The 20,937-nt window shown below is 39.2% G+C and overlaps 1 pseudogene; it reads left to right on the top strand.

The window, feature by feature from the left end:
• LOC129817089 (polyphosphoinositide phosphatase-like) overlaps positions 1 to 20,937 on the top strand; it is a 39,586-nt pseudogene that overhangs the window by 4,690 nt on the left and 13,959 nt on the right.

The raw sequence follows: 20,937 nt of genomic DNA on the forward strand, positions 1-20,937 counted from the left end.
AAAAGTACGATCTTTTTCCCCATGTGCAGTTGCAAACCGTAGTCTGGCTTTTTTATGGCGGTTTTGGAGCAGTGGCTTCTTCCTTGCTGAGCGGCCTTTCAGGTTATGTTGATTAGGGACTCATTTTACGGTGGATATAGATACTTTTGTACCTGTTTCCTCCAGCATCTTCACAAGGTCCTTTGCTGTTGTTCTGGGATTGATTTGCACTTTCGCACCAAAGTACGTTCATCTCTAGGAGACAGAACGCGTCTCCTTCCTGAGCGGTGTGACGGCTGCGTGGTCCCATGGTGTTTATACTTGTATACTTGTACTGTTGTTTGTACAGATGAACGTGGTACCTTCAGGCGTTTGGATATTGCTCCCAAGGATGAATCAGACTTGTGGAGGTCTACAATTTTTTTTCTGAGGTTTTGGCTGATTTCTTTTGATTTCCCAATGATGTCAAGCAAAGAGGCACTGAATTTGGAGGTCGACCTTGAAATAAATCCACAGGTACACCTCCAATTGATTCAAATAATGTCAATTAGCCTATCCGAACCTTCTAAAGCCATTACATAATTTTCTTGATTTTTCCAAGCTGTTTAAAGGCACAGACAACTTAGTGTATGTAAACTTCTGACCCACTGGAAATGTGATACAGCGAATTATAAGTGAAATATTCTGTCTGTAAACAATTGTTGTAAAACCGTGTGTGTGAGTGTTTTAAGAGCCAAATTTCTTCAGCCTCCTGAGTTTGAAGAGGCGCTGTTGCGCCTTCTTCACCAAACTGTCTGTGTGGGTGGACCATTTCAGATCGTCAGTGACGTGTACGCCGAGGAACTTGAAGTTTTCCACATTCTCCACTGCGGTCCTGTCGATGTGGATAGTGGGGTGCTCCCTCTGCTGTTTCCTGAAGTCCACTATCATCTCCTTTATTTTGTTGACGTTGAGTGAGAGGTTATTTTCCTGACACCACACTCCGAGGGCCCTCCTCCCTGTAGGCTGTCTTATTGTTATTGGTAACCAGGCCTACCACTGTAGTGTCATCTGCAAACTTGATGATTGAGTTGGAAGCGTGTATTGCCACGCAATCATGGGTGAACAGGGAGTACAGGAGAGGGCTGAGGACGCACCCTTGTGGGGCCACAGTGGTGAGGATCAGTGGGGTAGAGATTTTGTTTCCTACCTTCACCACCTGGGTGCAGCCCGTCAGAAAGTCCAGGACCCAGTTGCACAGGGCGGGGTTGAGACCCGGGGTCTCGAGGTTAATGACGAGTTTGGAAGGTACTATGGTGATAAATGCTGAGCTGTTGTAAATGAACAGCGTTCTTACAAAGGCAATTCTCTTGTCCTGAGGGGATAGGGCTGTGTGCAGTGTGATGGCGATTGCATTATCAGTGAACCTATTGGGGTGGTAAGCAAACTGGAGTGGGTCTAGGGTATCAGGTAGGGTGGAGATTATATGGTCCTTGACTAAGCACTTCATGATGACAGAAGTGAGTGCAATGGGGCGATAGTCATTTAGTTCAGTTACCTTAGATTTCTTCGAAACAGGAACAATGGTGGCCATCTTGAAGCATGTGAAAACAACAGCCCGGGATAGGGATTGGTTGAATATGTCCGTAAACACACCAGCCAGCTGGTCTGCGCATGCTCTGAGGAGGTAGCTAGGGATGCCGTTGGAGCCGGCAGCCTTGCGAGGGTTAACACATTTAAATGTTTTACTCACGTTGGCCACGGAGAAGGAGAGCCCACAGGCTTTGGTAGCGGGCCGTGTCAGTGGCACTGTATTGTCCTCAAAGCGAGCAAAGAAGTTATTTAATTTGTCTGGGAGTAAGATGTCGGTGTCCGCGACAGGGCTGGTTTTCTTTTTGTAATCCGTGATTGACTGTGGACCCTGCCACATACATCTCGTGTTTGTTTCTCCTAGAGATGAACGTACTTTGGTGCGAAAAGTGCAAATCAATCCCAGAACAACAGCAAAGGACCTTGTGAAGAATTGAGATTCTACTTTGTCTCTATACTGACGCTTTGCTTGCTTGTTTGATTGCCTTGCGGAGTGAATAGCTGCACTGTTTTTATTCGGTCGTGTTTCCGGTCACCTTTCCATGATTAAAAGCGGTGGTTCGCGCTTTCAGTTTTGTGCGAATGCTGCGATCAGTCCACAGTTTCTGGTTAGGGAAGGTTTTAATGGTCACAGAGGGTACAACATCTCTTATGCACTTGCTAATAAACTCGCTCACCGAGTCAGCGTATACATCAATGTTATTATCTGAGGCTATCCAGAACATATCCCAGTCCATGTGATCGAAGCAATCTTGAAGCGTGGAATCCGATTGGTCAGACCAGCGTTGTATTGACCTGAGCACGGGCGTTTCCTCTTTTAGTTTCTGTCTATAGGCCAGGAAAAACAAAATGGAGTCACGGTCAGATTTGCCAAAGGCAGGGCGGGGGAGGGCTTTGTGTGCGTCGCGGAAGTTCGAGTAGCAATGATCCAGAAAGCTACCAGCTCTTGTCGCGCATTCGATATGCTGATAGAATTTAGGAAGTATGGTTCTTAGGTTAGCTTTGTTAAAATTCCCAGCTACAATAAATGCAGCCTCAGGATGTATAGTTTCCAGTTTACATAGAGTCCAGTGAAGTTCTTTCAGGGCCGGCGAGGGATCTGCTTGGGGGGGAATATACACGGCTGTGACTATAATTGAAGAGAATTCTCTTGGAAGATAATGCCGTCGGCATTTTATTGTGAGCAATTCTAGGTCGGGTGAACAAAAGGACTTGAGTTCCTGTATGTTGTTGTGATTACACCATGAGTCTTTAATCATAAGGCATACACCCCCACCCTTCTTCTTACCATTGGGAATGTTGTTTCTGTCTGCGCGATGTGTGAAGAAACCATGTGGCTGTACTGAGTCTGACATATGTACCACATGTACAAACATATCCAGAGTGAGACATTTTTCGATGAAACGGAGAATGTTACAATCTCTGATGTCTCTCTGAAAGGCAACTCGTGCCCTAATTTTGTTCACCTTGTTATCTCGCGATTGGACATTGGCGAGTAATATGATCGGAAGTGGTGGATGGTGTGCTCTCCTTCTGATTCTGACCAGTAGGCTACTCCATCAGCCTCTCCTGCGGCGACCGCGTTGTTTTCGGTTGCCCTCTGGGATAAGATCGCATGTCCAGGGTGGAGGTCTGAACAAAGGATCCGCTTCGGGAAATACGTAATCCTGGTCGTAATGATGGTAAATTGACATCGCTTTTATATCCAATAGTTATTCCCTACTCTATGTAATAACACTTGAGATTTTCTGGGCTAACAATGTAAGAAATTATACATAAAAAAAACAAATAACTGCATAGTTTTCTAAGGACCTGAAGCGAAGCGACCATCTCTGTCGGTGCCATCTTGCATATTGGAACAGTTTGCCAATAACACCCATGCCAATATATCCTCCAAACACTGGCTTCTCGGGCATTATCACTTAAGTAACCAATGTGTGGAATGCTTTGTTTGATAACATGAAGGTGTTTAATTTCCAGCTCTTTGACCTCGGGATGTTTTTACAGAGGTCAAAGTGGAGGCGGACAAAGTGCTATTGGTCCGATTGCATAAGTGGCAGAATTTATGAAAATCTTTGGGATAAAAATGTAATCTATAGGGGAGTAGGTGTTGTGGACATTGGAGTAGTATGTATTGTCCATAGACGAGCTATTAGTCTCTCTCCAGATATCTATCAGTCCCATCTCTTTAGTAAGAGAGTTCAACATCTTTGCCGATTCAGGGTTTGTGGTGGGGACTTGAGATTAATTGCCCAGGGTTGAGTTGAGGGTAACATTTAAACTCCAGCCAGCATTCCAAAGGAAACACAATGCTCATTGAACAGGGTTATCATTTTCGACAGGAAAGCAGGAGTATCTGTGTTAGGGGCATATATATTTAAGATAGTAATTGGGGACCCATACAGTGACCAAGTTATCAAAATAAATCTTCCCTCTGGATCAGATATGTTTTTGTCAATCATGTATGGAACATACTTATGGAAAAGTATGTCTGTACCTCTACTGTTTGATTTGAAATATGAGAAATACACCTGTCCCCTACCCAAGCTCTGCAGAGTTTAGCATGTTCGGCATCACAGAGGTGTGTCACAGAGAATCGTTTCCCGTTTTATTGCATGATCTAGCACATGGTAGTTCCATGTCAGTAGATTTAAGGTACTAGTCAATGTCATCGAACAGTAATCAAACTCTAGTGCAGGTCATCTCTGGGTGTAGGTGGATAATAGTTACAGCTGCGATCAAATAAAATACAAATCTCTGAACTCACCAGCCGAGTGCCCAAGCAACTCGGCATATCCTGTTGGATCTGTTAACTGGCTGCAAGCCCGAGGCCGGCAACAATATGACAAAAGCCACTTCAAGTGCAGGGCGCGAAATTCAAAATATATTTTTTTGAAATATTTAACTTTCCAATACAGTGTTACAGTACATTAACAAGTCCAATACAGCAAATGAAAGGTACACATCTTGTGAATCCAGCCAACATGTCCGATTTTTAAAAGGTTTTACAGCAAAAACACCACGTATATTTATGTTAGCTCACCACCAAATACAAAAAAGGACAGACATTTTTCACAGCACAGGTAGCATGCACAAAGCCAACCTAACTAACCAAGAATCAACCAAACTAACCAACAAACAACTACATCAGATGACAGTCTTATAACATGTTATTCAATAAATCTATGTTTTGTTCGAAAAATGTGCATATTTCAGGTATAAATCATAGTTTACATTGCAGCTACAATCAGAAATTGCACCGAAAGCAGCCATAATAATTACAGACACCAACGTCAATTACCTAAATACTCATCATAAAACATTTCTGAAAAATACATAGTGTACAGCAAATGAAAGACAGGCATCTTGTGATTTCAGCCAATATTTCCGATTTCTTAAGTGTTTTACAGCGAAAACACAATATAGCGTTATATTAGCTTAGCACAATAGCCAGAAACACAAGCCATTCCCCAGTAGCAAAGGTTAGCGATCGTAACAAACCTGCAAACGATATATAATTTTTGACTAACCTTGATAAGCCTCATCAGGTGACAGTCCTATAACATCAGGTTTTACATACACTTATGTTTTGTTCGAAAATGTGCATATTTAGAGCTGAAATCAGTGGTTATACATTTTGCTCATGTAGCATATTTTTCCCACAACGTCCGGATATTTTTCTGACACTTTTTCTGACACACATATTCTGACCAAATAGCTATTCATAAACATAACTAAAAAATACATGTTGTATAGGAAATGATAGATACACTAGTTCTTAATGCAATCGCCGTGTTAGAATTCTAAAAATAACTTCATTACGACATAGGTATAGCGAGAGAGTACCCAAACTCTGGGCGCAAACGACTAGTTCACATGTACGACAGATATATGAAATAGCATCATAAAACGGGTCCTACATTTGCTGATCTTTCATCAGAATGTTGTACAAGGGGTCCTTTGTCGGGAACAATCGTTGTTTGGATTTAGAACGGCCTTTTTCCCTCTTGATTTAGCAAGCACACTTGCCAAGTGGCGCGAATCTCTCCGTGTCAACAAACGGAAGAGAACGGAACATGGCAAAACTCCCGAAAAAATTTCAATAATCTGATTAAACTATATTGAAAAAAACATACTTTACGATGATATGGTCACATGTATCAAATAAAATCAAAGCCGGAGATAGTAGTCGCCTATAACGACAGCTTTTCATAAGGCAATCCCCGGTTCCTTCCAGAAAACAGGAAATGGGTGACACGTCATTCCAAGAGGATTTATTCCATCTCAGACCAAGATAAACACTCCATTTCTTCTCTCACTGCCTATTGACATCTAGGGGAAGGTGTATGACGTGCATGTATACTAATACGTAGACAACCGCCAACACAAAACACTGCAGGTTCTTTTTAAAGATCCTTACTGTCATTTTATTTTTTGTAATTTGAAATAGATTTTTAATCTTTTTTGTAAATGATTGTAAAGCCCAATATGGATTTTTATGTTGAATACACCATGACAGCGCAATACACAAGGGGTGGAACAGTGGCAAAGGTACCCACAGGACAAACAGAATAATATTAGTCTGAGGAGAGATTAAATAGCATTAATACAACAAAAATTATTCTAAACACACCTTTACTTTACAAAGTTAAACAGATGTATTTTTTCTTCATAATAAGCAGGAGTAATATTCTTAGATCAGAATGACAGCAGACTGTACTTCTATCCATGTCACTAAAGACTAACAGAAACAAAAGACAAATTTAACTAGAATGGCTTATCTTTTCTCCCCCAACCCACCAAGAGGTAACATGTAGATATACACATTTACTTTCAAAGCATACACACGAAACACACCATAGTAGCAATAAAAACAAAATATAAACTGAGGTACACTTGAAAAAAAGTATTATCTTTGTCTTGCTTCTCCTTCATTTTGGAAGAAATGTATTTGTTCAAAACTGTTCAACTGTTGTCTTTCTTTCTTTTTGTCACCTACTCACCACATTTTATGCACTGCAGTGCTAGCTAGCTGTAGTTTATGCTTTCAGTACTAGATTCATTCTTAGATCCTTTGATTGGGTGGAAAACAAGTCAGTTCATGCTGCAAGTGCTCTGATAGATTGAAGGACATCCTCCGGAAGTTGTCATAATTACTGTGTAAGTCTATGGAAGGGGGTGAGAACCAGGAGTGTCCTAGGTTTTGTATTGAAGTCAATGTACCCAGAGGAGGACAGAAGCTAACTGTCCTCCGGCTGCACCATGGCGCTACCTACGGCTACACCATGGTGCTACCCTACAGAGTGCTGTTGAAGCTACTGTAGACATTCATTGCAAAACAGTGTGTTTTAATCAATTATTTGTGACATGTGGATATATTTAGTGTAGTTTTATCTAAAAAGGATAACTTTTTTAATGTTTTACTATTTTTATTTTCATGAAATTCACTGAGGAGGATGGTCCTCCCCTTCACCCTCTCAGGAGCCTCCACTGCATTGCACCATTTAGCATTGAGAGGTTCTTGCTAATTACTTTACTACTTGACTGAAGTTGTTATTGACCTTTTATATGCATGTATTAATGAATCACCTCCACAGTCATGACATTAATAACTGAACTGGGATCTGTCCTCTGTTATATTCTCCACCGCTCTCTCAATGAGGGAGGTATGAAAGGGGAAATTGATAGATGCTGTTGTTGACAGCAAACATTGCTGAATAGCACCGGTGTGTGTATATTGAGAGGTAAAGAAGAGAATTGAGAGGTAAGAGACTGACAAAGGGGTAAAGAAGTGGGAGCTAGAAAGAGATGGAGGGTATAGAGAGAGGAACGATGATTAGCAGGGTTGGGGTAAATACCATTACAATTCAGGAAGTAAATTCCAATTCAAGAATTTGCCAATTGTTATTAGAAACCATTATTATTTTATGCCTATGTGTTCAACCTTAACCTCTTTTTGAAGAGCTCTTGATCTACAGTATGGTCCTCCGGTTTACGTGTCACCCTCATCGCCAGGCGCTCCAGTAAATTCTTCCTCAAGAGAGGAGACAACTGCGAGGTACCCATCCACCACATCCCGTTGCCATGATAACAGGACAAACTCAGGGTGGGTTATGTAGTGGGCATGAGGTTAATTTAACATCTCTGTCTGCATCTCTTTGTGTGTGTGTGTCGAGTGGTTGATAAAAGGGTTCAGACTCAGCGTGCTGTGTTTTTGAGGTCCAGTGGCGAAGACTTTTTTCCCCTCCATGCTGCTAAGCTTAGGCCCATGTTTAGGTTCATAGGGTTAGATGTGCGTTTTCATTTGGGGATGAGTTTCTCGTTCAGTATACAGTATGGTCCTGACCAGGAAACAATTACAAGTCCAAACTTGCACGATTTTATAAAATAAAAAATAAAAAATACATAAAACAATGTGGGGTCATCAAAGAGTACAGTTCTCAAGTAAATTGCCCTCATATGTAGATCAGGAGCTCTTCAAACAGAGGTTAAGGTGGTACAATAAGTATCTTACATCATATTGGGGGTTTGCTCATCATGCAGAGGAGAGGGCGACGCAGCCAATGAGGTAGAGACAGAGCAGATCATCCATGATGCGTCGGTGATGTCATTCACGGCGGGGAGTTACTCCTCGTACGTTCAGGTCAGGGGTTCCGTACCCCTCTAGTGGTCCCCGGATATCTCCATCATGATGCGCAAACCACCCATAAGACGTAAGATATTTATTGTATTAATGTTATTACATTTCCTATGTACACTACAGTATCATTATTTTACTATATTCTATCTCTATCATGATACCTAAACCACCTATACTGTCATGGCCAATGCTGGAAGAAGACCAAGGCGCAGCGTGGTGAGCGTACATTACTTTTTATTTTGGAATGATGCCAACAAAAACAATAAACAATACAAAACGACCGTGAAGCTTAAGGGCTATGGTGCCACAAACAAAGACAACTTCCGTCACAGAAAGGAGGGAAAAGGGCTACCTAAGTATGGTTCCCAATCAGAGACAACGAATGTCCCTGATTGAGAACCATACCCTGCCAAAACATAGAACCACAAAATCATAGAAAACAAAACATAGAATGCCCACCTCAGATCACACCCTTACCAAACCAAATAGAGACATAAAAAGGCTCTCTAAGGTCAGGGCGTGACATATACGATATAAGATTCTATCATCATTACCATGAACACTGTACAGAATCATTAATATAATGTATTCTACTGGTGTCTGGACATAACCCTATCATCCATACACTGAGATACTCTCACAGAGGTGCAGTACTTACAGTAGTAGTTATACAGTAGTGCTAATAACTACACAATGAACTATACACTGCACAAACAGACCATGCTACTATGATATTGTCATTTTCTTTCTTATCTTAATGATAAGTAGTGGTAAAGAGAGAATGTTTTCCTTGGCAGAAGGACATGCAACGACCCAAGCAAGAGAGCTGAAGAAATGCATTAAAAACTGCTGCTGGTTTTCCTGAAGGGCTTTTCTCTCTATACCACTGTGAATGAGATGGAAGAGAAGCCAGGGTGCATCCCCCCTCTACTCTTCGTTTCATCATCTTTCTTTTTCATTATAACTCCAGCAGGATACAATAAATTCTAGGCTGTGTAAAAAAAAAGTGAAAATGAAATTAGTTTGAGGATGACCGAGAATTAGTGTAGGGGTCTATGACCCTACTATGACATACCATCTGACTCCATTATCATCTGAACACTATAGGCCCATAATCGTACCCAGTGGGTGTAGCCGAAATTGCAAGCCTTGCGTCATTGCTCGTAATACTATGAGATGCACGTGTTCAGGTTAACCATTATGCAATTATTAAGAGGCTAAGGGACTGGGAGTTAATATCTTGCAATCGATGTCCTAGCATTAAATTATTGAGTTAACCTTAGCTCAGAGATGCACAGTTAGAGATCAAGCACATATGCTATGTGTATTGTGAGTAACATTTACCAGTAGACATTTTACCAAATAATAATTCAAGGAATATTACTCAGAAACGTGAGGACTATGGTTCGTATCCATTCAAAAAATAATCAGATTTATTACAGTTACGGGATAAGAATATAATTAACAGGATAAAAATCATACAACATGTTCGAAGTCTTAACGCATAGAAAATTGTCATGGAAATTGTAATCAATAATGAGGAGAGTCAAGGTCAATCACCAATCAGGATATGACTTTATTTGAAACATATTAATAAGGAAAGCCTAGAGTAATTGCTTCTATATTGATGAGGCTGGTGGGCTCAACACTACCAAGTGTTGTGGCGAGTTGCTCTGACATAGGAAGAATAGAAAAATATATTTTATAGCAAAGATATGCCCTTTTAGTCTACATGGCAAACAACAGATGCATTGTATTTGTATTTATTATGGAGCCCCATTAGCTGCCAAAGCAGCAGCTTCTCTTCCTGGGGTCCAGCAAAATTAAGGCAGTTTATACAATTTTAAAACATTACATTACATTGACAGATTTCACAACACACTGTGTCCCTCAGGCCCCTACTCCACCACTACCCCATATCTACAGTACTAAATCCTTGTGTATGTATAGTGCTTATGTTATCGTGTGTGTATGCATGAGTCTTTGCCAATGTTTGTGTTGCTTCGCTGTTCCATAAGGTGTTTTTTATCTGTTTTTTAAAATCTAATTTTACTGCTTGCATCAGTTACTTGATTTGGAATAGAGTTCCACGTAGTCATGGCTCTATGTAGTTCTGTGTGACTCTCATAGTCTGTTCTGGACTTGGGTACTGTGAAGAGACGTCTTGTGGGGTATGCGTTGGTGTCCGAGCTGTGTGCCAGTAGTTTAGACAGACAGCTCGGTGCATTCAACATGTCAATATCTCTCATAAATAAAAGTAGTGATGAAGTCAATCTCTCCTCCACTTTCAGCCAGGAGAGATTGACATGCATATTATTAATATTAGCTCTCTGTGTACATCCAAGGGCCAGCAGTGCTGCCCTGTTCTGAGCCAATTGCAATTTTCCTAAGTCCTTTTTTGTGGCACCTGACCACACGACTGAACAGTTGTCAAGGTGCGACAAAACTAGGGCTTGTAGGACCTGCCTTGTTGATAGTTTTGTTAAGAATGCAGAGCATCGCTTTATTATAGACAGACTTCTCCCCATCTTAGCTACTACTGCATCAATATGTTTTGACCATGACAGTTCACAATCTAGGGTTACTCCAAGCAGTTTAGTCATCTCAACTTGCTCAATTTACACATTATTTATTACAAAATTTAGTTGAAGTTTAGGGTTTAGTGAGTGTTTTGTTCCATATACAACGCTTTTAGTTTTAGAAATATTTAGGGCTAACTTATTCCTTGCCATCCACTCTGAAACTAACTGCAGCTCTTTGTTGAGTGTTGCAGTTATTTCAGTCACTGTAGTAGATGACGTGTATAGTGTTGAGTCATCTGCATACATAGACACTCTGGCTTTACTCAAAGTCAGTGGCATGTCGTTAGTAAACATTGAAAAAAGTAATGGGCCTAAACGGCTACCCTGTGGAATTCCTGATTCTAACTGGATTATATTTGAGAGGCTTCCATTAAAGAAGGCCCTCTGTGTTTTGTTAGACAAGTAACTGCATCCACATTATAGCAGGGGGTGTAAAGCCATAACACATACGTATTCCAGCAGCAGACTATGATTGATAATGTCAAAAGCTACACTGAAGTCTAACAAGACAGCCCCCACCCAATCATTTTATCATCAATTTCTCTCAGCCAATCATCAGTCATTTGTGTAAGTGCTGTGCTTCTCGAGTGTCCTTTCCTATAAGCATGCTAAAATTGGAATGGGTCACAGGGTGAAACTTGATATATGAGAAAGAACTATCCCACAGCCAGACAGCATTTTCTACGAAGACTGTTCTTATTGTTCAGAGTCTGGCCCCTAAGACAAGGGTCCGATCTCGTTCGATCTCGGTACTTCATAGCACAGAAACACCAACTCATTCTATGGCATAAATCAATTGTCAACTCCAGATACTCCCATCTCAATTAAAACCCCTTCTTGACCACAGACCTGGACAAGCTCACTGAGGGGAGTGAGCCTTTAGGTTATACACTATCCCAGGATAGGTGCAACATCAGAGATGACAGATACTACCCCACACATCTTGTCTCAGACCATATCTCCCTCAAGGCCAAAGGAGGGAGTGAACGGTGCACAGACATTGTGGAGACAAGTAGTTGGTTCTCCATTATTCACGCCATTCCGTCACATGTCTTAAAAATAGGTAAAGACACATTCACATGTGAAGACAACGTTCCCTCCTGTCCTCTTCTCTTTCTGATATTCTTTCTGATATTCTTCAGGGACATGTGAAAGACAAGCCTGACTTCTCCCCTCTTTGGAGCCCTGGTGACTGAGGTCCAGCTGAGGGAGGAAGTGCAACTGCCAACACCAGAGTCCAAAGGGATACATTCTAATAACATGCATATCATATTAGCATATTATGCAGATAAGACATCTTAATTATCTATGTTACTTAACCTGTCCCTCACCCCCACTGAAAAGGCAGAGCCGCGAAATTCAATTTTTATTTTTAATATTTAACTTTCACACATTAAAGTCCAATACAGCTAATGAAAGACACAGATCTTGTGAATCCAGCCAACATGTCCGATTTTTAAAAATGTTTTACAGGGAAGACACAATATGTAAAGATGTAAATCTATTACCTAAAAACACATTAGCATAATCCACCATCTTTTATTTGTCCACCAACACCAGTAGCTATCACCAATTTGGCTAAACTAAGATATTTATAGCCCCTAACCAAGAAAAAAACTCATCAGATGACAGTCTGATAACATATTTATGGTATGGGATAGGTTTTGTTAGAAAAATGTGCATATTTCAGGTAGATGGCATAGGTTACAATTGCACCCACCGTCACAAATGGACTAGAATAACTACATAGAGCAACGTGTTTACCTACTTACTAATCATCAAACATTTCGTAAAAATACACAGCATACACTAATCGAAAGACACAGATCCTGTGAATACAGACAATATTTCAGATTTTCTAAGTGTCTTACAGCGAAAACACAATAAATCGTTATATTAGCATAGCACATAGCACATAGCAGCCCAGCATTGATTCTAGCCAAAGTGAGCGATAACGTCAACATCGCCAAAATATATTAATTTTTTCACTAACCTTCTCAGAATTCTTCAGATGACACTCCTGTAACATCATATTACACAATCCATATAGAGTTTGATCGAAAATGTGCATATTTAGCCACCAAAATCATGGTTAGACAATGTGAAATGTAGCCCAGCTGGTGAGAAAATGTCCGTGCGCCATATTAGACAGTGATCTACTCTTATACATAAATACTCATAAACGTGACTAAAAAATATAGGGTGGACAGGGATTGATAGACAATTTAATTCTTAATACAATCGCGGAATTACATTTTTTAAATTATCCTTACTTTTCAATACAGTTTGCGCCAAGCGAAGCTACGTCAAAAAACATGGCGTCCTAAGCCACTAACATTTTTCGACAGAAACACGATTTATCATAATAAAAATGTCCTACTTTGAGCTGTTCTTCCATCAGTATCTTGGGCAAAGGATTCTTTCTTGGGTCTAATCGTCTTTTGGTGGAAAGCTGTCCTCTTGCCATGTGGAAATGCCAACTGCGTTCGGGATGAACTGGAAGCGTGCCCAGCAATTCACAGCGTTTCAGAAATAAATGTCCCAAAATCGCACTAAACGGATATAAATTGCTATAAAACGCTTTAAATTAACTACCTTATGATGTTTTTAACTCCTATAACGAGTAGAAACATGACCAGAGTAATATTACTCCCTCCACTAATGCTTGGAACAAGTGCGGGTCGATGTCCTCCAGGCGCATTACGCAGCAAGAAAAGAGTTCCTAGCTACAGGGTTTTTTAATTTGTAGTGCCTGTGAACGCGCAATCGACCCCATTCAGATCGTCATCACGTAAAGGCATCCAGGGGAAGACGTAAGCAGTGTCCGTATACTCATAGCAATAACTGTGGCCTTTTAACTGACTCCAGATCAGGGGCCAACATTTCTGAAATCTGACTCCATGTCAGGGAAATTGCTGTAGAATGGGTTCTGTTCCACTTAGAGACAAAATTTCAACTCCTATAGAAACTATAGACTGTTTTCTATCCAATAATAATAATAATATGCATATTGTACGATCAAGAATTTTGTGGGAAGCCGTTTCAAAAATTACACGATTAGCATAAATAGTGACAACAGCGCCCCCAGCCTCAACAGGTTAACTTCTTCAGGCTGCAGAAAAGAAATTAAGTTAAGAAATTTTTTATTTTCCAATATGCATATATTTTCTACTGTTGGATAGATAACAGTCTATAGTTTCTAAAAAGGTTTGAATTATTTCTCTAAGTCGAACAGAAATATTTTTACAGCCATTTTCCCAGCCGAATTGAGATTTCCAAAATGCGATGTGTCTCTTTAAGACCTTGTCTATAAAAGGTCATTACACTTAGGACCGTAGAAACACGTCTTACGCCTTCATCTGGATGTAATGCGGAAGTGAGACTTGAAAGCAGTCGAATATCTCGTCCATGGACTGAATACCACACCTTCTTGTGAGACCTGCGCAGTTAAAATAAAATTCCGGGCGCGAGACAGAATTTAGACTCGGCTCCTGGAAGAAGCTCGATAACGGTGAATATGATCTCTTGCTACGATATTATTTGATACATGTCACAAAATCATCCTAAAGTATGTTTTTTCAATATACTTTAATTATATTATTGCAATTTATTCTGGACTTTAGATGTGATGCGACGGAAGAATTTTTTGAAGAATGAGAGATTAGCGCCGCAGTGCCATTGTGCTTGCTAACCAAAGAGGGAAATAGTTCGTTCTGGAACCCAACTAAAGACTGTACTGGACATTGGACCCCGTTACAACATTCTGATGGAAGATCAACAAAGATAAGGACCCAATTTGGGATGCTTTTCCATATATCTGTCGAACTGTTCAATGCTAACTCTGCTAACTGTGCTAGGCTAGCGCTTGACTAGAATCAATGCTGCCTTATGCTAGCTTATGTTGTTAGCTAATATAACGATATATTGTGTTTTCGCTGTAAAACACTTCAAAAATCGGAAATATTGGCTCTATTCACACGATATCTGTCTTTCATTAGCTATCCACCATATGTTTTTCTGAAATGTTTTATGAGGTGTAATTAGTAGTCGACGTTGGTGTCAGTATTTTCTCTGGCTACTCCCGTCTGGATTCAGACTGTAGCTATGTGGTAGCATTTATGGTAGCATCAATGTAAAACTGATTTATAGCTAAAATATGCAGATTTTATGAACAAAACATAGATTTCTTGTGTAACATGTTATATGACTGTCATCTGAGGTAGTTTTTTCTGGGTTCTTTAGGTTGGTTTTAGTTTATTTCGGTTGGCTTGTGCATGCTACTTGAATCATAATTCATACATCATAATCATATTCATACGTGTCTGTCCACTTTTGTATTTGGTGGTGAGCTAACATAAATATATGTGGTGTTTTCTCTGTAAAACATTTAAAAAATCGGACATGTTGGCTGGATTGACAAGATGTTTATCTTTCAAATGCTGTATTGGACTTGTTAATGTGTGAAAGTTAAATATTTAAAAAAAATAGATTTTGAATTTCGCGCCCTGCAGCTGTTGTCATTTTCGTTCCGACGTCGGGCTTGCAGCCCAAACTTTAAACGTCGGGCTTGCAGCCCAAACTTTAAAATCTTTCTGAGAGAAGCCTTACGTGACATACAGACTAGATCTATGAGAGAAAAGCTGGTACTTCTTGGTATCCAGGATCAATAAGGAGAAGTTCCTGAAAGTGTGATGAAGGAATTATTTCTTACAGTGTTTCAGATCCCACGCGAAGCTGTCGACAAAATCCAACTCAAACGTGTACATCATTTCGGACAGAGAGGACTGAGATAGGAGGTTTCCAAATTTGCTTTCTTTAAAGATAAAATAACGGTTAAAAGCCTGGGTAAAAGTCTCGCTGGCACGAAAATAGGCATGAGTGATCAGTTCCCGAAGGAAATTGCAGAAAGTTGTCACGTTTTGACCTTATGTTCCTTTGTTATGTCTTTATTTTAGTTTGGTCAAGGCATTCTATGTTGGTTTTTCTATGTTTTGTTCTATTGTTCTATTTCTATGTGTTTGGCCTAGTATGGGCAGGTGGCAGGTGTCAGTCGTTGTGTCTGATTGGGAGCCATATTTAGGTAGCCTGTTTTTCATTGTGTTTTGTGGGTGATTATTTGCTCTTTGCTGTTTCTCCGTACAGGACTGTTCGTTTTGTCGTTTTATTGTTTTTGTTTCGTGTTCAGTTTCGTATTAAAACATCATGGACACTTACCACGCTGCTCATTGGTCCTCCTCTTCTTCCACCCACGACGAGCGTTACAAACGCGGCAAAGTTCTGTACCCACTCTTCAAGGAGAATAGATCTCTCGTATTTGATAAACTGTATATGGACAACCAAATGTTCCGAGACACAAAGACTACTCCATGGCTATTCTAAATATTACAAAGTTCCCATAGAGGAGTCAAATAATCTAACACCCAATACTAGCCATGGTAGGGATTGTAATAAAAAAATATATATAGAAAAGCAGTAAAGTACAACAATTGTTAAAGAAATAAACTACAACTACACTATACCATTCTATGTAGGGAATGTTGGAAAATAATGAGTATTTCAATTTCCATTTATAGTATTTTATAAATGGATAAGACAGCATTAGTGGTAAAACTGTAAGACCACGCCGTAGGGTAATAGGGTAACTCCCAATTCCTGCTGCAGTTCAGCACCACAGCAGTGGAAAGAGAGCACTCTAGGCGGCCACAAAATGAAGAAATTATAAAACTGATGTTGCACAATCAAATTTGATTTGTTAATAAACAAAATTCGTTAAGGCTGGTTCATTGAGAGAAAGCGTATTTTACAATGTTCCTGTGAAACGAGTCCCACACCATGTATTTATGAAAGCACTCGTTTCCAAAGCTCAAATGGTATCTCACTCTTTATACAGTTCTACTGGATGATGTTAATAAATGCTATGCTTATTGTAATTTGAACTATCGTGGGGCCATGACTTGTCATGTGTCATGTGTGATATATGTGGCTTGTTGATAACTGTTTCCTACTATAGGCAGTTGGCTGCCTAGTGATTGGATCATTGTTACACTCCGATGTGAATAGTGGGCAATGATGTTTTGTTTCCAAGTGCTACTGGAATGCACCAATTGCGCATGATACACAGCATTACCCTACTCTAGTCGATCCTTTCCAAATCTTTATAGCCTACTATACATGACACAAGGGTGGCAGGCAAACTGCTAGGACCAGGCCTGTTGAACACAACAATTTGCCTCTAGTTTCCTTGCGTTTGCGGTGGACCTTGGCCAGCTGAAAGTGAGCAGCTGCTGTTGGGATGACAAAACTGTCCAACTCCTTGGAGCAGCTTGAGATGAGCATCTGCCTCATTACTTTGTCCTCAAGAAAGCGCAATCCTGAGGCCATCTGTACTCTGTTTTCGAGAAATTACACCCTCTTGGCAGGCACACTGGAACCGGGGATAATCAACACAATCTTTACCCTTACAAGGGCCTCACGTCTATTGCATTAGTAATTTATTAGTATAGCACTTCAACTGGTATTTCCATCAATTAATAAAAATCATTATTTTGCAATGGATTTTTTTTCTTCTACCGGACAATTTGGCAGGCAAGACTTTTATTAGTAAAAATTATTGGCCAAAAGCTGCCATTTACTGGCTAACAGAAAACTCTGCCGCCACTACGAAATTGTTTGCCGCCACTCAAAAAGATACAGTATGATAAAAAACTGCATGCTAGGTCAAATGTTTTCAGAGTAAACTTAAAACCAGATATAAAGTATATCGAAAATATAATGGAGCCATATATTTTTTACAACATCATCTTTGAGACCTAACACTCATTTTGTTATGTTTGAGTCACTCTGATAGCACAAGAACACAGTATAAGCCATGGCAAAATAGGTAGAAACAGGTCGCTAGGTGTAGGCAATAGGTAAATAGGTTCAATGGGATATGACTAAAGAGTTAATCACAGTGATTTTTCCTCAAATAGACAGGTATTTTCCTTTCCATGGTAGCAACAGCTAATCTATTTTTGCTAACTTGCTATTAAAATGTATTGGGGTGAGATCAGTTCTTTCTTTTGGTATATGTATACCAAGTATGTCCACATCACAATCAGACCATTTTATTGGTAAACTAAACCATAATGTAAAAGTTGTATTTTTTTTGGTGATCCAATAAGTAATATCATAATTATATATCATAAAAAATCTAGAAAGGTTAGAAAAAGTATCTAGATCCTCTATGAGGCTGTGGAGGGATCCAGATCGTGGATTTAAAAGAAAACATGACTCATCAGCGTACAACGACACCTTTGTTTTTAAGCCCTTGATTTCTAATCCCTTAATATTATTGGTGTATCTGATTTTAATAGCTAACATTTAGATGGAAATAATAAATAGAAATGCTGATAGAGGACAACCTTTTGTACTCCTCTTGACAGTTCAAGACCTTCTGAGAAGTAGCCAATATGTACTATTTTGCACCTAGGGTTACTATACTTATTCAAAAGCCTTTTCAAAGTCAGCTATGAATACCAGGCCTGGCTTCCCAGACTTTTCATAGTGTTATATTGTTTCCAATACTTGTCTTCTATTATCCCCAATGTATCGTCCATGTAAAAAACCTGTCTGATTAGGATTAATAATATCCAACAATACATTTTTGATTCAATGCGCTATGCATTTTGCTAGAATTTTTACATCACAACACTGAAGTGTAAGGGGCCTCCAAATTTTTAAATGGACAGGATCTTTATATTTACCACTTGGATTCTGTTTCAGTAAGAATGAAATCAGACCTTCTTGTTGAGTGTCGGATAATCTACCATTTATATAGTAGTGGTTAAGACATGCTAATAACAATCCTCTGAGTTTATCAAAAAAGGTGTGGTATACCTACGCTGGTATGTCATCCAGCCCCTGAGTTTTCCCGGACTTAATGTCTATAATTGCATCAAGAGGTTCCTCCTCTGTAATTTAGCCTTCACATGAGTCTTACTGTAAAGCTATTAATTTGACATTATTAATAGAGAAAAAATCCATACAATTAACTTCGGTTAGTGGAGATGGAGGAGACTGAAATGAAAACAAATGCTTGAAGTACTTTACTTCCTCTATCAATATATTATTTGTTGAATCAAGTTTCAGTAAATTATTTTTGGTAGCATTTCTATGTTGAAGATGAAAAAATTATTTGGTTCATTTTTCCCCATATTCCATCCAGTTCGGTTTATTTTTATAATATACTACACGGGATCTTTATTGAATAAGTCCCTCCATTTATTTTGGTTTTTCCATGTCACGCCCTGGCCTTAGTATTCTTTGTTTTCTTTATTATTTTAGTTAGGTCAGGGTGTGACATGGGGAATGTTTGTGTTTTGTTGGTTTTGGGTGTTTTTTATGGTAAAGGGGTTGTTGTGTAGTATATGGGTTTGTGTTGAGTTCAGATGTCTAGCGTTGTCTATGTATGTTTAGTTATCTAGGAGAGTCTATGGTTACCTGAATGAGTTCCCAATTAGAGACAGCTGATTTCGGTTGTCTCTGATTGGGAGCCTTATTTAGGGTAGCCATAGGCTCTCATTGGTTGTGAGTAATTGTCTATGTAGAACGTTTGTAGCCTGTGTGTATGTGCACAACGTTATTTAGCTTCACGGTCGTTTGTTGTTTTGTATAGTTTGTATTAAGTGTTTCGTGTTTATTTTTTCGTCATCTTTTAAAATAAAAGAAGATGGCTTATTTTCCAAAAGCTGCGTTTTGGTCCATCAATCCGCCACACGATCGTGACATTCCACTAACTTATTTTGAGCCTCTATGGTACAGTTTTTATTGTTATGTATCTGTACCTTTAGTCCTTCCATTTATGGACTCTTGACCTAAATTGCTTTTGTTTTAGAGATGAGGACTGAATTGCATGGCCTCTAACGGCACATGTAAAAGTGTCCCATACAATAAGGGGATCTATGTTATGTCAAGAAAAAGTCAATTATAAATTCTTCTGTCCTAGTTCAAAACAAGTTATCATCCAAAATGTCCAATATCCTCGCCCACGTGGAAATTCTGTAAGAGTAATATATATGCCAATTATTTGATGGTCCGACAGTATTCTATCCCCTATCAACACTTTCTAATCTTTTGGTGCCAGAGAGAATGACATAAGAAAGTAGTCAAGAAGACTAACTTGATTGAGCCTCCGACATGTATATCTCACTAGGTCAGGGTCATTAATCATCCTCCATGTATATCTCACTAGGTCAGGATATTTATGCCTCCATACATCCACTAGTTCCAATATATCTATGACATTCATGATTTCCTTAAGTGCATGAGGGTGATAGTTTGTAGTGTGATTTCCTTTACGGTTCATAGAGGTTTTTAAAACCATATTATAATCACCCACCATAATAATAGAGTCTTGTGTTGCTTGTATGGTCGATCAATTATTGCATATATTTTTTAAAAAGCGTACCATATCTGTTCATGGTACAATAACATATTTAAAATCATCCATCTACCTTGAGGATCTTTTTAGACAATTTTCACATTCGGATCAAAATGACTGTTAACTAATATCCCCCCCATCCTTTTTCCACACAACTCCATCTACAATTGTTGAATAAGTTTCCTGTAAACAATATATATTATATTCCTTCTCTTTTAGCCAGGTAAATACTGATCATCTTTTTTTAATCTGCTAAGCCATTACAATTACAACAGGCTATACTTATTTCACCATGTACCATAATGAGTTACAAGTTACAAAGCTATTTATCATAATATATGTTTGTAAACTCACCATTAAAAAGTACCATAGTGATTCTGTCCATATACTCTGCAGTAAAGTATTCAGACCCCTTGACTTTTTCCACATTTTGTTACGTTACAGCCTTATTCCAAAATGTATTGAATAATTGTTTTTCCTCATAATTCTACACACAATACCACATAATCACGAAGCGAAAACAGGTTGAGACATTTTTGCAAATGTATAACAAAAAAAACGGAAATACCATATTTACACAAGTATACAGAACTTTTGCTATGAGACTTAAAATTGTGCTCAGGTGCATCCTGTTTCCATTGATCATCCTTGAGATGTTTCTACAACTTGCTTGGAGTACACCTGTGGTAAATACAATTGATTGAACATGATTTGGAAAGGCACCCATCTGTCTATATAAAAGGTCC

This window comes from Salvelinus fontinalis, chromosome 20 (genome assembly GCF_029448725.1).
Source record: "Salvelinus fontinalis isolate EN_2023a chromosome 20, ASM2944872v1, whole genome shotgun sequence".
NCBI classification, from domain to species: Eukaryota; Metazoa; Chordata; class Actinopteri; order Salmoniformes; family Salmonidae; genus Salvelinus; species Salvelinus fontinalis.